Source organism: Lepidochelys kempii, chromosome 1, assembly GCF_965140285.1.
Source record: "Lepidochelys kempii isolate rLepKem1 chromosome 1, rLepKem1.hap1, whole genome shotgun sequence".
Classification (NCBI taxonomy): Eukaryota; Metazoa; Chordata; order Testudines; family Cheloniidae; genus Lepidochelys; species Lepidochelys kempii.
Genome location: NC_136380.1, coordinates 257,111,298 through 257,127,351, shown reverse-complemented (window position 1 = coordinate 257,127,351; position 16,054 = coordinate 257,111,298). Strand labels below are relative to the sequence as shown.

Genomic DNA, 16,054 nt, shown 5'->3' with positions numbered 1-16,054 from the left:
GTCTTAGATTATTACACAACAGCTTTGTGCCCATCACACCATGTCTCAACACTGACTTGTGCACTCTCCAAAAGAAGGCAATCAGGTTATATAATTTTTTAGCTAGCTGTCTTTGAAAGCCTCAGACTGTGACCACTGAAGTCAATGGCAAAGCTCCCTTTGATTTTAGTGGCCTTTAGAACAGTTCACACAAGCGTACTGATGAGTAAAGTGCACTACACTGGTCTCTACACAGGTGAATGACCCAACATTTTGCACAGATGCTTCTCTCTCCCCGCCACACACCCCTCTTCCAGCTATATTCTTGCCATGTTATTCTTGATATTGATATGTGCCTCTTCCAGCCCCCTTTCAGCAGGCAGCCCAGCCCCACCTCCCTGCTGCTGGAATCTGTCGGTGTCAAGAGATGAGGTAGTAAACCTAGCATTTAAGAGGAAGGGAAGATTTAAGCATAAGCGCAAAGGGGATCTGCACAATCCCTACCGGACCACCTCACGTTTCAATAGTAAATAGTTTACATTTTACAGGGAATTTCTGGTTTGCCCACAGGCCAGCAGGAGGCAAAACAATATCCCCTTCCTCGATATAAGGTCTGCAAGATCAAAAGCCCTGATGAAACGCTATGACCCTTACCTCTCTGGCTGCTCTTCGCTAGTCGGCCTGAGAAATAATAGGGCGGTGTCTGTGAAGACTGAAGCACAGTTTCCTGTAAGGAAGTGGAGAGGAGTTTCTCAGAAGTGGATTTAAAAAATATGTCCTATAGAAGCCAAATATACTCACCAAGGCCCTTAGTGTGTGTTTACCAAGGGTGGAGTAACTCAGTATAACCTGTTATGAAGGAAAGTGGGAGGAGTGAAACAAAGGGCATTTTTTTGTCAAAGAGCAAGCTTGTCTGCTGGCTACACTCTCCTGTTGTAGGCAGTGTTGTTGTAGCCATGTCAGTCCCAGAATATTAAAGAGACAAGGTGGGTGAGGTAATAGCTTGGGCCAACTTCTGTTTGTGAGAAAGGTGAGCTTTTGAGTGACACAGAGCTCTTCTTCAGGTCTGGGAAAGGTACTTAGAGTGTCAGAGCTAAATAGAAGATTGAACAGATAGTTTAGCAGTCTAGAGTCATGGTCTTACTAAGGACACTGTATTTATGGCTTATTACAACAATCTGTAACCCGCTAACTTCCTTTCTGTCCTATGACTGCAGGGGTGTTAATAAGCCACTTCACCTTGAATAGTCCCTTAGAATATGTGCTACTTATGCTAAACTATCTGTTTGATCTTGTATTTAGCTGGGACACTCTCAGTCTACACTACAAAATTATGTTGATCTAAGTTACATTGGCATACAGCTGCAGCAGTTATTGTTTGTGCTCGTCCAAACTGCGCTCCGTGTGCTGGCGGTGCGTGTCCTCACCAGGAGTGCTTGTGTTGATGCAGGGTGCAGTGCACCATGGCAGCTATCCCACAGTGCACCTCGCCTCCATCCAGTGCAGGGTGTTCTGGTAAGTTTCCATAATGTTGCATTGGGATGAAACCAGTTATGCAGGGGTGACTGGGAGCGTGGATTCAACTTCCCAGAATGCAGTATTCTCCATCCCATAAACCCGTGCTTCCCTCCTCGCTGTCTACCATCTCTGACAGAAGCATGGAGCCTGCACAGCTCTGCACTACTGCGATGAGCACGGGCCACCTGATCCTGCAGTAATTGCAGAGCTGCAAGAGGTGCCACAGGGAACATGATGATTTCTTGGAGGCTAGATGGCTGTGGGACATAGAAACAATTCAAAGTTGTTGTCAGCATTCACAGAGCAGCTTCAGACAGTGGAGAGCTGGTTCTGGGCCCAAGAAACAAGCACTGGCTGGTGGGATCGCATTGTCACGGGGGTTTGGGGTGATGAGTAGTGGCTGCAGAACTTTTGGATGCGCAAGACCACATTCCAGGATCTGTGTGCAGAGCTCGACCCAGCCCTGCGACTCAGAGACACCAAAATGAGATCTGCATTGACAGTGGAGAAGGGAGTGGCAATTGCACAGTGAAAATTTGCAACGCCAGATTGCTACTGATCAGTTGGGAATCAATTTGGAGTTGGGAATTCCACCAGGGGGGCTGTTGTGATGCAAGTGTGCAGGGCCATTAATTGCCTCCTGCTGGGAAGGACTGTGACTCTTGGCAATGTGCAAGACATAGTGGATGGCACTGCAGCAATGCGGTTCCCAAACTGCAGTTGAGCAATAGATGGCATGCATATCCCTATTTTAGCACCAGACTGCCTTGCCACAGAGTACATTAACAGAGAAAACTAGTTTTCTATGGTAATGCAAGCTCTGGTGAATCACCAGGGATGCTTTACCGACATCAGTGGGGGCTGGTCAGGAAAGGTTCATGACACATATTTAAGAACACAGGGCTGTTCAGAAAGCTGCAAGCAGGGACTTTCTTCCCCGACTGGTGGATTACCATTGCGGATGTTGAAATACCAATGGTCATCCCGGGTGACCCAGCCCTACCCCTTGCTCCAATGGCTCAAGAAGCTGTACACTGGGCACCTCAATAGCACCAAGGAGTGCTTCAGCTGCAGGCTGAGCAGGTGCAGAATGACTGTTGAATGTGCCTTTGGATATTGGAAGGGTCACTGGCGCTCTCTACTCATGAGACTGGACCTCAATGAAAAAATATCCCAATGGTTATAGCTGCCTGCTGTGTCCTGCATAATATCTGTGAAGCAAAGGGAGCAAAGTTTCCAAGGAGTGAAGAGTAGAGGTGGAGCAGCTGTCCGGTGATTTTGAGCAGCTGGAGATCAGGTCTTCAAGAAGAACACAGTGCGGAGCTATTAGGCTCAGGGAAGCTTTGTAAGACCATTTTAATAGTGAGCCAGAGTAGTGTGTTGCTGTAGTGCGCTCTACCTGGCCTTGCTCTCCTGTAGCTCTGTTATGAACCCTTTGGTGAGTGCTTGTGTGTGTAGTAAAATAACACGGCCAGTGCACCCATACTGTCTGTGAAGGATGGCAGCAGCATATGTTGTGATCAAATAAAAATGCATTTGTTTCCCAAAATAGATTTTTACTCCATAACAATGCAAATAGAAAAACATTTATAACTTAATAGAACATAACACATTAAGGGAAAAGAATGTATGAAGGGGAAAGAACAGTCATTTCCATCTCAGCTGCACATACACCAATCGTGTCTTTCACAGGTCAGTGTATGTGCGGCTGTGAATGTCTTTAATGTCCCCAAGGGGTGGAATGGTAGGGGTAGAGCAGCGGCCCCTTGTGCTGTGTGGAACATTTTTTTTGGGGGGGGGAGGGGGGCTGTAGGGAGATCCTGATATGCAGTTCTCTATGGAATGCAGAGGGAGGCGAGCATGGGATTGTGGAACCTGTAGGTCCACCAGAGTCTGCAGCATGTCTGTTTGCTGCCTGAGAAGCACTAGCATCTCCTGCGGCATGTCCCTCTCCTTTTCCTGCACCTCTCTCTGCACTCCCTGACTGTCTGGCCAGACTGTGCACAAGGGTGACCCTCCAAGCCCTATACTTGTTATCTGAAGCAGCGGAGGCTTGCAGGATTTTTTGGAACATGTCATCCTGAGTCCTCTTTCTCTTTGTCCTTATCTGGCTCAGCCGTTCTGCTGGTGTGGATGGAGTGACCCCGAAGGCCACATTTGCAGCTGCTGAAGATACAGTACACAGAGGTACCATTGTCAATGTATTCACGAGATAAACTGAAACTTAGGATACTGAACTCACTCCCCTTGATCCAGACAAGTTTTAAGCACTCCATTATCGCTTCTCCTTGGGGTTTATACAGCATGATGGCAGTCACAGCACCAGCCATGGTGAGTATGGCCCTGGGGTGGGGGACAAATTGGGGAAATTAGGGGAGATAGCTCACAGGCATGAGTATATGTGCATAGGGCAATTGAACTGAATACGGGCACCATTTTCCATAGGTGGAGCTGGATTTTAGCCGATATTTCAGTCCTGAGGGTAATGGAGGCTGAAAGGGAACAACTCCTGCAGATGTCCAGCTGCAGACCAAGGCAGTACGCTGCTAGCCTGTGTCCTGCAATGGTGCCTGCTGAAGTAATTGCTGAGTGGTGTGGGAAACTGTCCTACCGCAGTAGAAGAAATAAGGCAGTCTTCCCCAGAAACCTTCAGCAGAGGATTGCAGATTATCTGCAGGAAAGTTTCATCGAGATATCTACGGAGGATTTACAGGATATCCCAGTGCACATAAGCAAATTGTTCTGCGGGGGCCCCCTCTGCCCTAACTCTAGAGGGGGATGAGAAGTGGATAGCAACTCTGACTCTGTTGTTTCACTACCTCTTCTAGCATAAGTAAAAAAGAGTAAATCAATGGATGTGTCCTGCCACTTTGGGGGTTCCATCTCTGTAATTTCTAAGCAAACCATATACTTACCAGAGGTTCCTTCCCCTGCATCAGGCTCATCCGTACTCAACTGTTAGGACTGGTTGGACTGCGCTGGAGTCAAAAACAGGTCCTGGGTCGCTGCGCTGCTGGATCCCCTGGTCATCTGTCTCCTGTATTCCACGTTCCTTCTCCCTGTTCATGGCGGGGGCCTCTGCCTTGGGGTCCTACAAAATATACACGGGGGCTCTTGGGGATGGTGGTGGGGTCTTGTCCAAGGATGGTGTGCAGCTCTTTGTAAAAGCGGCAGGTCTGTGGTTCCACAGCCAGTGCTTAATTTGTAATGAAAGAGGTGCCGGGGCTCAAGCAATTTTTTTATGTTCATAACTGATGCAGCAAGCCCAGAAGTGCTGGGGCTATGAACTGCCATGCCCAGAGGTGCCAGGGGCTCAGGCCTGGCACAAATTAAGTATTGTCCACACCAGAGTGATGGTTAGCCTCCCTTGCCTTCTGGTATGCCTGCCGCAGCTCCTTGGCTTTCACGCATCACTGCTGCTGGTCCCTGTCGTACCCCTTCTCCTCCATGCCTCAAGCGACCTGCTCGTAGATGTTGATATTTCTGTGGCTGGATCAGAGCTGTGCCTGTACGGCCTCTTCTCCTGACAGACCCATGAGATCCGACCCCCCCGTCCCCCATGTACTCCAGGCAGGAGCACGTCTGTAGCATGTAGCCAGCATGGTCAGTTGCCTGGTGAGCTCTCCAAGCCAGGCAAACAGGAAATGGAATTTCAAAAATTCACGGGGCTTTAAAGGGGAGGGGTGGCTTCCTGTGTACCTGGCTGCTGGACAGTGGAGTTCACAATGGTGACCAGAGCAGTCAAGGAGCGGCATTGTGGGGATACCTCCTGGAGGCCACCGACAACCAAGGTAAGTAACACAGTGTCTACACTGTCACTGCTTCGACCGAACTACATTGACCTAAACTCTCTGCTGATCATGGAGATGGAGTTAGTAAGTTACGTTGGCGGGAGCGAAATTTAGTGTAGACACCTCCAGAGTTAGGTCAACGTATGCTGCCTTGTGCCGACTTAACTCTATAGAGTAGACCAGGCCTTAGTACTGTTCCCAGCCCCGACGAAGAGCTCTGTGTGGCTCGAATGCTTCTCTCTCTCACCAACAGACATTGGTCCCATAAAAGAGATTACCTGAGCCACCTTGATACTCTGCTGTTGATAGGCTTGTAATGTGACCCTGCAATGCTATCCATGATATAAAGGTGTAATACCCAGGATGGCCTGAAGCTGGTCACAGAATCATTTTATTTTAATAAAAAATTTCAATGTAAATGATTTTTTTTGTTTTTGCCCAAACGTTTTGGGGTTTTGCTGAAAAGCTGAACATGAAAAATATTTCCCTTTTCGGCATCTGCAAGCGAAGACACAACAAAACGAAATGAATTTTCTGGTTTTCATTTTTTTAATGAAAATTCAAAACAACTTGAGGAAAATGAACATTTTCCATGGAAATGTTTGTTTCTATGAAGAAAAAAATCTCAAACGAAAAATTTCAGCCAGCTCTACTAGCAATTCTGTCCTGAGTGTGGCCTTTACTGCATGCGTTCAGGAAGCCTGGATGTAGAGAAAAGACTCAAAAGGATGAGCATTGTGGATTCAGGGAATAAATCCAGAGGCAAAAGTGAGGTGCCAAGAACTATAGTGACCTCAGAAGAGTGAAGCTTTTGATGTCACCAGACCCAGAGATGACTTTATAGATTACAGATGAGTCTCTCTTCACAGTAACGTCATCACAAGAAAAGTTTGGACTGGGTGCAAATCACTTGGAATTAGTTCCCGCTGGCCCCTGTCCAAATACAATCGTATGGCTCACTGGTCCATAATTCTTAGGGGATCTCATGGCTCCTTTTTTACAGATAGGTCCCATCTTAGTAACTAAGGAACAGCTGTAGTTTCTAGAGCTAAATCTATGCCTTTGTTGTATCTTTGGAAGGATCCTGAGGTTAGAGCAGTGGACTGGGAGAACTGGGTTCTCTTCCTGGCTCTGCTAATGACCTTGTGCATGACCTTGAGCAAGTCATATAACCTCTCTGTGTGGCTCAGTTTCCATCTGTAAAATGGAGATGATAATGCAGTAATTGCCTTTCATAAGTGAAGTTTAATTCCTTAACGCTTGTAAAGTGCTTTGACATCCTCACAGAGAAGACGCCAGAAAGATGAAAAATATTACATGGTCATATCCCCCTTTTATTGCCAACAGAACCTTCCGATGCTGAGTACTGCCAATGAATTTCATTTGAGTTTCTCTAGTTGCTCTGTAATTTCCTTAAGGAGGCCAGTCCCTATCAAGTGTGGGTGATCCAGGAACGCTGCATCCTGTACCTTGCAGTAGAGCCCTGTGTGGGACTATTTTTTTAATCCCGCTGCCACTCCCACCTGCTCCCACATTATTTCTTGCATTTTTATCTCGCTCCCACCTGCAAAAACCTTCGATCTGCCAAATCCCGCAAGAGAGACAGGTTTTCCCTATGCTACTAAAAAACAAAACAAAACGCAGTCAGTTAACATATTATATATATAAACGTAATTCAGACACAATTTTTACCACTGAAATTATAAAACAAATCTTGCTTAAACCATGTAAAAATATTTTAACTCCTGTTAGAAAAGATACCAAATCTCTTTCGAGCCCTTGTTTAAATTTAAACATTAAAACCTTTATTTAAAAAAAAGAAAAACTTGCTTTACATCACTGAAAGTGTTTTCCTGCAAATTACCGTAGTCTGTTTTTTTTTTCTTGGCCCACCCAATCCTGCCCACAACAAAGCACATTTTACCCACTCCTGCTTTTATGACAGTGGATCCTGTGGGACCCACGAGATTCCCCGTCCCGCTGCAGGGCTCTTATCTTGCAGTGTCCCAGACATGTTTCTTGGAGTTGCCATTTTTGAGTTCCTGCCTCTCCCTTTTATAAAATGCCCAGCTACACACTGGAATGTTGCAGAAGTGAGAATCCAAAATGGCAGCTACTATCTGATAGCTCCTTTTGCTCTCGTGACGATCTTGTAACTTGTCCCCATCAGAGCACGATAGCTAATGCTGAATTGGAGAAGCAGCAATCTATATTTAAAGTCCTGCTAGCATGGGGCTCTTCCTACAGACATTGGTCATGCTTTAGTTAGCAATGGACCATAATCTGCACTCTTCTTCCCCACTGCCACACGGAGAATTCTTTAAAATCCCTGGCTCCTGCCATTGGGATTATCCTACTGTGATCTTGCTATGAATGAGGCTGCACTTATTGCATTACTCATCCAGAGCCACTAGGTGGCAGCAGGTCATGCCCAATAGGTTCAAGTTTGGGCTGAGCTCTAGGAACTTGCAGGATGTATGTATGAGCATGCAGCAGGCTCCTGTAATATAGATGATGGCATTATCTCTCTGTGTCTCTCACTTGCACCTCCCTCCTCCCCACTTGCCTAACATACAGGGTTGACTCTGAGGGAGAGTCCCAGTCAGAAGAACACTGATGATGACTTGGAGGCACAAGAGGAAAATAGAGGGACTCCTTAGGACTTTAAAGGGGAGAAGGGAAGGAAAGGGCTGGGGGGAGGGGTCACCAGTATTCTGCTTTGAACCTCAGAGCATCTGTTTGGTCCCAGCTAGTCAATGACCCATTGAGTCATGTATCCTGCCTCAGGGCTTGTCTACACTTAAAACGCTACAGCTGCAGCGTTTCAGTTTAGATGCTACCTATGCCGACAGGAAGGGTTCTTCCTTTGGCGCAGGTATTCCACCTTCCGGAGAGGCAGTAGCTAGGTCAATGGGAGAATTTTTTGTTGACCCAGCGCAGTCTACACCGGGGGTTAGGTTGGTACAGTAACTCCTCACTTAACGTTGTAGTTATGTTCCTGAAAAATGCAACTTTAAGTAAAACGACGAATCCAATTTTCCCATAAGATTTAACGTAAATGCAGGGAGTTAGTTTCCAAGGAAAAAATTTGGGGGCAGACAAAAGGCATTATATACTGTACTGTACTGTGGTTGGGAGGTACCCCTGGCTTACCCTACACAGGCACAGCCCGCTGCAGACAATGAGGTAGGCAAGGACACGAGGAAGCACCTTGCGCAGCAGCAGCAGCAGCGGCAGCTTCCCCCCCGGAAGAACAGGTGCCGACTTTGCCAGGGGATGCTCCAGGCCCGCCTCTTCCCCTCCCTGCTCCATTCCAGGCCCTCCTCTTCCCACCTCCATTCCACTTCCTCCCCAGAGCATGTCGCGTCCCCGCTCCTCACGCTTCCTCCCAGCGCTTCCCTGATGCCAAACAGCTGTTTGGCAATGCTTAGGACTTTCTGGGGGGTGGGGCGGAGGGGGAGGAGTGGGGAGACAGTGCTGTTTGGCGGTGGGGGAAGCACTGGGAGGGAGAGGGAGGAGGCGGAGAAGAGGGACTTGTGCAATGTTCCCTTGTAAAGTTGCTGTTCTTCCACAGAATCCTACAAGCAATAGACAGAGCAGGCAGCCAAACAACATTAGAAGGGAGCATTGCACAACTTTAAACAAGCATGTTCCCTAATGGAGCAGTGACGTAACTTCAAAACAACATTAAGCGGGAGGATGTTAAGTGAGGAGTTACTGTACAGATACGTCTCTCGGGGGTGGATTTTTCATATTCATCAGCACACTCTGTTATACAGCGTTATAATCATTAGCACTTATATACTGTGATTTACAAAGATGATCTAATCAGGTAGAATGTTTTTCCTGAGGGCTAGAAGCTATTTGGAATGATTTATGTCATGTCTCTTTAATTAGCCTAATGGATCTATCTAGATGCGTATGGTCCTCACAAACATTAATGGATTTTAGCCTTGTGAGATGGTCAAGTATTATCTCCATTTCACAGGTGGGGACCTGAGCCACAGAGAGATCAATGTGATAGAAAGGTTTTACTGGGTTTTTTAGGGTTTTACTTAGATTGTAAGCTCATTGGGCCAGAGAGTGTCTTTTTGTTTGGTGTTCATATAGTGCCTTGCACAATGGGGTCCATGTCTCTGACTGGGGTTCCTAGATGCTACCACAATACTAATAATTATTAATAATAGGCTGAGTTTGGGATGGAATCTTTACTCCGAGCAGAATGAAGCCTTTTTACCCATGAGTTATGTGGTTATCCCAGATGAGTGCTAATAAGACCTTTTATACCATATCACATGATCATGTATCTGTAATTGCCCCATATTTTTCAGGAAAACTTTGTTTTAAACAAGTTTAGAGTTATATAAAATGTTAATAGTTCTATATTCCTTTACTTGTCAAACCAGACTCCCTTTCATACCATGAGACCAACTTTTTGGACCTCAGAAGAAGAGGAAAATTAGAACAAATAGATTTTGGAAAAGTGTTTTATCTTATTGAAAAGGAGGCTTTTCTGGCTTGCTTACACTATAACTCTTATTTTTAGCCCCAGTGGATCATGAGTTATCGGAGCTTTAAATCTCTCACTTTTCTAAAACAGAATATTGACCTGTCCCTGGCCTAGTGTCTGTGTAATTTGGGTGGAGGCGACTGGGGGGGAGGAGGACCTTTTGTGCCAGGTTGTTTTTTTAAAAAAAAAGTAGAGTAGCCTGGAGTGTTGTTAGATGTCCCAGCAAGATGGTTTAGTGAGCTGAGTGCAGGTGAGGTGGTCAAAAGTACATGATAAATTATACCAATCAGACAGCTGTCACCTAACACTCTATACTCCCCACCCTTAACGTAAATGTCCCCTTCCATATAGAAACTCTGAAATGAAATTGAGTCTTTGATTAGATCCAAAGTCTGGGTGGATGTTTACTGGCAGAAAATTGATGGCCAAAATTTAGTATGAGGTTATCATGGTGAATCATACAGTTCAACTTGGTTTATATTACAGAAAGTCAGTACAAAATTATATGCACATTTTACACCACACTTCTCCAGAGCAATTTTGTACCTGGGATTGACTCATGATGTCTGAAATGTGATATGTGGTGTAATAAGCTAGGCACAAGATAGGAAGCAAACTGTAATTTAGGGGACAGAAAGGATAATCGGAGAAAGGTAACAGAAGGGTTACAAATATGAGTTTGTCTTGACCAACGTACTAGCTAAGCCCAACTGAAACTTGTCCTTTCCCCTAGGCTAGCTGGAGGGTAACACCTTTAGCCTCAGTTTTAGGTGGTCAAGTTGTAGCTTAGGCTCCTGCCACTTTTCCTAGTCAAGACAAACCCTCTATGGCTATGAATTATTCAGAGATGTCATACACACCTCTTGAAGATACTTAGCTTGCCCTCCTCACTGTAGTATCTGTAACCCTCTCTGGAATTGTTTGTTCCTAACATATTACACTAAGCCTTTAGGGGGGTTACCCCTGGACTACAGCAGCAATGGCTACAGAAGCTCAGGACTCTTTGCCTAGATTCCAGGGTGGAGATAAAACAAGCTACCAGAACCAATCTTAAGCCAAAACTCGGAGAGAAAGGGTTTGGTTACACTTTTGGGTTTTGGCTGTGTTTGGAGTATGGCAGGGAGAGAAGCATCACAGCCAGGGAGGACCCTTTTATCCTCCATGTTCCTAACCAAGGGAAGACTTTTGCTAGTCTACTTAGATGACCTCATCATCTTCGGAAAGCCCTTAAAGGACCATGAAACACATTTGCTAAAGGTCCTAGATTGTCTGCAGGAATGTGGCCTGAAATTATCACTGCACAAATGTGTTTTCTGCCAGACCACCATCAAATATGGGGGACACGTCATGTCTGAACCAGGAATATCTCCCAGGCCTGACAAAATAAGTGCTTTGGCTACTTGGTCTCAGACATGCAATTTAAGAAGCCTACTATTCTTTTTAGAATTATGTGGATACTGCTGCAGGTTCGTCAAGAGCTATTCATTAGTTGTGAGACCCCTGCGTGAACTAACACAGGGATATGCCCCTACCAGATCTGAGGGGACTGGCAAGAAAACATTTAAAGAAAAACCCTATTTTAAGGAGTTTCAACCTTTCAGAGCCCGATGAGACCCCAAATGTGACGAGACATTACAGCAGATCATCCAGTGCCTGACACAGGCCCTGGCTGGTACTAGCCTAGGGGTGGGCAAACTTTTTGGCCTGAGGGCCACATCGGGGTTCCGAAACTGTATGGAGGGCCGGGTAGGGAAGGCTGTACCCCCGCCCCCTATCCTCCCCCTCCCACTTCCCGATCCTGACTTCCCCCCTCAGAACCTCCGACCCATCCAAACCCTCTGCTCCCTGTCTCCTGATCGCCCCCACCCGGGACCCCCTGCCTGGGACCCCACCCCGTATTCAACCCCCCTACTCTCTGTCCCCTGACTGCCCCAACCCCTGTCCAAACTTCCACCCCCTGACAGGCCCCCCCGGGATTCCCACACCTATCCAATTGCCCCTGTTCCCCGTCCCCTGACCGCCCCCCCACAAACCTCCGCCCCATCCAACTGCTCCCTGTCCCCTGACTGCCCCCCCGGGACCCACTGCCCCTTATCCAACCCCCCCCTTATCCAACTAGCTGTAGTGGTCTGGAAGCAGTTCTTTATCAAGGAAATGATAAAGAGTTAAAACCCATTGCCTTTGCCAGCAGAAGTTTGAAAGTAGAGGAAAAAAAACCTATTCTGCTCACAAGTTGAAGTTTCTGGCATTGAAGTGGGCAGCAGTGAAAAAGTTTCATGACTATCTTTATGCAGCCAAGTTTCTGGTATGTACGAACAGCAACCTGTTATCCTATGTGCTAACATCAGCTAAGCTTCATGCTACTGGACACCGATGGCTTTCAGCATTGTCCCTTTATGACTTCAGCACCGGCTCAGTTTGAACGACACTAATGATGGTGCTGTGTCTTAGCACCTTCACACAGAACAGAACACACCAGATTTCTGGAGGACTATTCTTGACCCTGGTGTAAAGGCTATATGCCATATGCTAGTCTCTACAGACAAAACGACCACCAACCTGAAGAGGGCTGCCAACCAGCTGGGAGCCCCTCCAGAAGCTATCTCTATGGGTTAAGCCCATTTCACCCATTTGGATACAACTTCTTTACTGCAAGTCTGCCTAGAGAAAAGCTCAGAAAACCGACTTCAGTTTAAAAGACTTTATTCATACTCTGCAAAAGGGATTGTGAGAGTTATCAGTCAAGTCTCCTCACCAAGATGCACCCTTATTTTTTTTAAAAAATGGAGTAAGCTTACTCTAATAAATGGCCTATTATTTCGCATAAGCCAAGGTTAAATGGCCCCAAAGAAACAACTAGTGCTTCCTTTTAAACTGTGGAGTATTGTCCTACATTTCCTCCATTACGAAAATGAGCACTTGCGAGTAAACAAAACTCTTAACCTAGTAAAGTTCAGGTTCTGTTGGCCATGTATGGCTCATGAAGTGGAAAAACATTGCAAGGCTTGCTTTAGATGTATATGTAACCAGGATCTGAATGAATGCTTCCCTGACAGCTAGCTGGGAGAGGGAGAGACTTTGGGTGTGTTTATGTAAATACAGTTTGCTCCTGCATTGCTTATATATTCAGCAGATGGAGTGGTGTCAAAGTAATCAACTTTGGCTGGTGTTGGGTTACAAATCACTTACCAGCCACCAACAGTACCAGGAGGTGTGAGCCGGTATGACATTGTGCATCAACTATGAGAAAGAGACCGAGAGACTTTTTCCATTGGACCATATGAACCGGAACCATAAACTCACTGAACATTAAATCTCACCAAATGAGGGTAAATCCATCCTCATCATCGTATCCACTCATTATACTCCACACCTGCATACAGCCATTATATGAACAACATACTCCCATATCTCAATGTCTGTACTTTGACCCGTTAACCTTTTACCCTCAATCGGGGAGACTGCAGATTATGTATTTCTTATGCCATCTGTTCCTAAACCGAACTTTGCACCCCTTGATAATCTGTACCTTATTCCCTAATAACCAGAAACTTCTATGCTTAAACTCGGTACCGTTTTCTTTTTATTTCAACATCATCTTAATAAAATTATTAAATCTGAATTCAGGAGTGGTGAAATATGCTTACCAATGTTGTAATTGTAGTAGGAATACAGGAAAGCGGGACTGTGCTTAACCTGTCCCAAAATAAGAGGGTCACCCTCAGTTGAAAGAACCTCGTTAAGCCAGGGGCTCAAATGCCAGAGCTCTGTTAAAGAAAGAGGGGTGGGGCTAGGTGTCTTAGTCAAGAGGCTGAGAACCCTCCCCAAAAGTCCTTCCTGGACGGTTAAACCTGTTTCTCCCCACTGTTCAGAGAAAGAGCTAAATAGGCTTTATTAGGAGTTTCTTTGTTATTTTAAATGCTCAGTCAGAGCTGAAATCAGTTGTGGTAGGACTGTGTTTCTGCCCTGCATGCTAAGAGCTAAAAATCATTGAGAGACTGATGTGCAGAGGTCACAGCAGAGAAGCAGGTGGCAGCAGTAGGTGATTGACAGTTGGCTGGTGAACGAGTGGCTGGTGAGGCGGAGAGGCACAGCGAGCAGCCAGCAGGGAGGCTGGCAGAGAGTGCCACAGCAGAGCCTTGCAGAGATGGGTGGTGAGCGAGTGCTCGAGCACTAACGTGCCTCTTTACCCTCCCATCACCCTGGGTGTGGTGGGGTGAACTCTGCAGATGCACCTCTGAACTCTGGGTCTGCACTGACCAAGTACAGCAACTGTGAGTGGGGTGCAGAGAAGGGTCAGGCACGTGAAAGGGACTTTTGGGTTCCTGGCCTTAAGAACCTGAGGGGAAAGGACACTGCCCAACTTATTTGGGGGTGGGTCTTTTGCTCATGGTTTTTGTTTATGAACCCTGTTTGCGGAGTTTTTCCAAATTAACACCCAGTTACTTCCCTCCTTTTATTAAAAGTTTCTTTTCTACACAGACTCTGTGCTTGCGAGTGGGGAAGTATTGCCTCTCAGAAGTGCCCAGGGGTGATGTGTCATTTTCCCAGGTTACTGGGTGGGGGCTCAAACCGGTTTTGTGTTGTATCGATGGAAAGGAACCCCTAGCTATTGAACCCGGCCCTGGTTGCTGCTGGCTCCAACTGTCAGAAGGGTTACATTCACAAAGAAAAACACTGCCAAAGATATCTTCCCCTTTAGTTAATATTACCAGCTGTGGACCCCTTGATCTCGTACACATGGACTTTTTAAGTTTGGAAAGTAATACTAAGAACATTGAAAACATACTCCTGGTAAAGGACCATTTCACCCAATACTTGCAGGCCTTCCCCACTGAGGACTAGAAAGCTGCCACTGTTGCAGAGGTGCTGTGGGAAAAGTTCTTTGTGCATTATTGATTGCCCTGTAGAATCCATTCAGATCCAGGAAAAGATTTCAGAAGTCAGCTTATTAAAGAACTATTGCAAATGACAGGAATGAGGAAATCCAAAACAACTCCTGCCATCCCCAAGAAGACCCTCAGCCAGAGAGATTTAATAGGACCTTGTTAAACATGTTAGGCACCCTGAATCCTAATCAAAAGTTCAAATGGAGTCAGCATGACAGCTTCTTAGTACCTGCCTAAAATTGCACAAGTAAAAACCCACTGGGTATTCCCCATGCCACCTAACGTTTGGGAGAGAGGCAGACTGCCAGTGAACTTAGCCTTTGGAGTGTCTGCTGATGGAGCTTACTCTGAAATCTACCTCCAGTGTGTCATCCAACTAAGAAAGCATTAAAAAAGGCCTATAAAATAGCCACAGAAGCAGAAAAGAAAAAGGCAGAGAGTCCAACAAAAGCAAATAAAACAACTGTGTGAGGGATCAAACCCGCAAACCAGAGAGCAGATCCTGACACAAAATCTTGGGCTCCAGGAAAGACATAAGATTGCTGACCATTGCCAGGCTAAACCTACATCACAGAAGAGAAGGTGCCAGGCCTTCTTGTCTACAAAGTTTGGCCTGAGGAGGGGAGAGAACGTAGCAAGATTCTCCGCGGAAACCAACTGTTGCCCACTGGACAGCTAGACTCCAGTACTAACACGGCAGTACCAGCACCTGTCCAAAGACCTCCTGTTACTTGGAGCAGGAAGACAGCAAGTTAATCTCAGTCTCCAGTGCCATCTCTCAATATAGCTCATTCAGTGACAGCCAAGGGGAAACCTGTTGCTTCTAATGACGATAATAAGTATAGTTTCCCATGTGGGGAAATGGTTTATGAGCACATCAATCTGATGACGTTTGGAAGGAACAAGACTCATAATGAAATGAAAACCCTAGTTTCAACAAAACCTTACTGCTATAGGTAAGTTAAACCCTTTGGCTGAACATTTCATTTCACCACAAAATCAAGACGATATGGCCATGGTTATGGAGAAAAATCCTACTGAGGGAGAAGTTGCAGACCCAAGTGTGGAGCCTGAGGTGAGAAGTGCATGCCCTACTGCTGCCAAGGATACAGCTGTACCCGGACAGTCTGGTCAAGAGGTGAAACCTGTCATAAAGTTAATCTATGACTCCCCTGGTGTCTCCTTCAGTGTACTTCTCCCTGTGCTGTATAAGTGGGTGTCAGGAGCATGCTGTCCAATATTAAAACCCACTGTGTAGCGAGGGGGTGTGGCCTCCCTCCCAGACGGTTGGAGAGACAACTGTGAGAGCCCCATGGTGGGCAGAGCCAGGACACCCACGCCCACCTCGCCAGAAACAGAGGGATGGG

The 16,054-nt window shown here is 46.2% G+C and overlaps 1 protein-coding gene across 5 annotated transcripts in view; it reads right to left on the bottom strand.

The window, feature by feature from the left end:
- The window catches only part of LOC140903522 (apolipoprotein L6), a 59,184-nt gene that overhangs the window by 10,620 nt on the left and 32,510 nt on the right, over positions 1–16,054 (bottom strand). For 4 of the 5 annotated variants that reach the window (XM_073324921.2, XM_073324948.1, XM_073324930.2 and 1 more), the window contains exon 2: positions 634–706. The exons of the other annotated variant lie outside the window; for it this stretch is intronic. The gene's annotated coding sequence lies outside the window, so the exon portion shown is untranslated. The remainder of the gene's footprint in view (positions 1–633; positions 707–16,054) is intronic. 5 annotated transcript variants of the gene reach the window in all.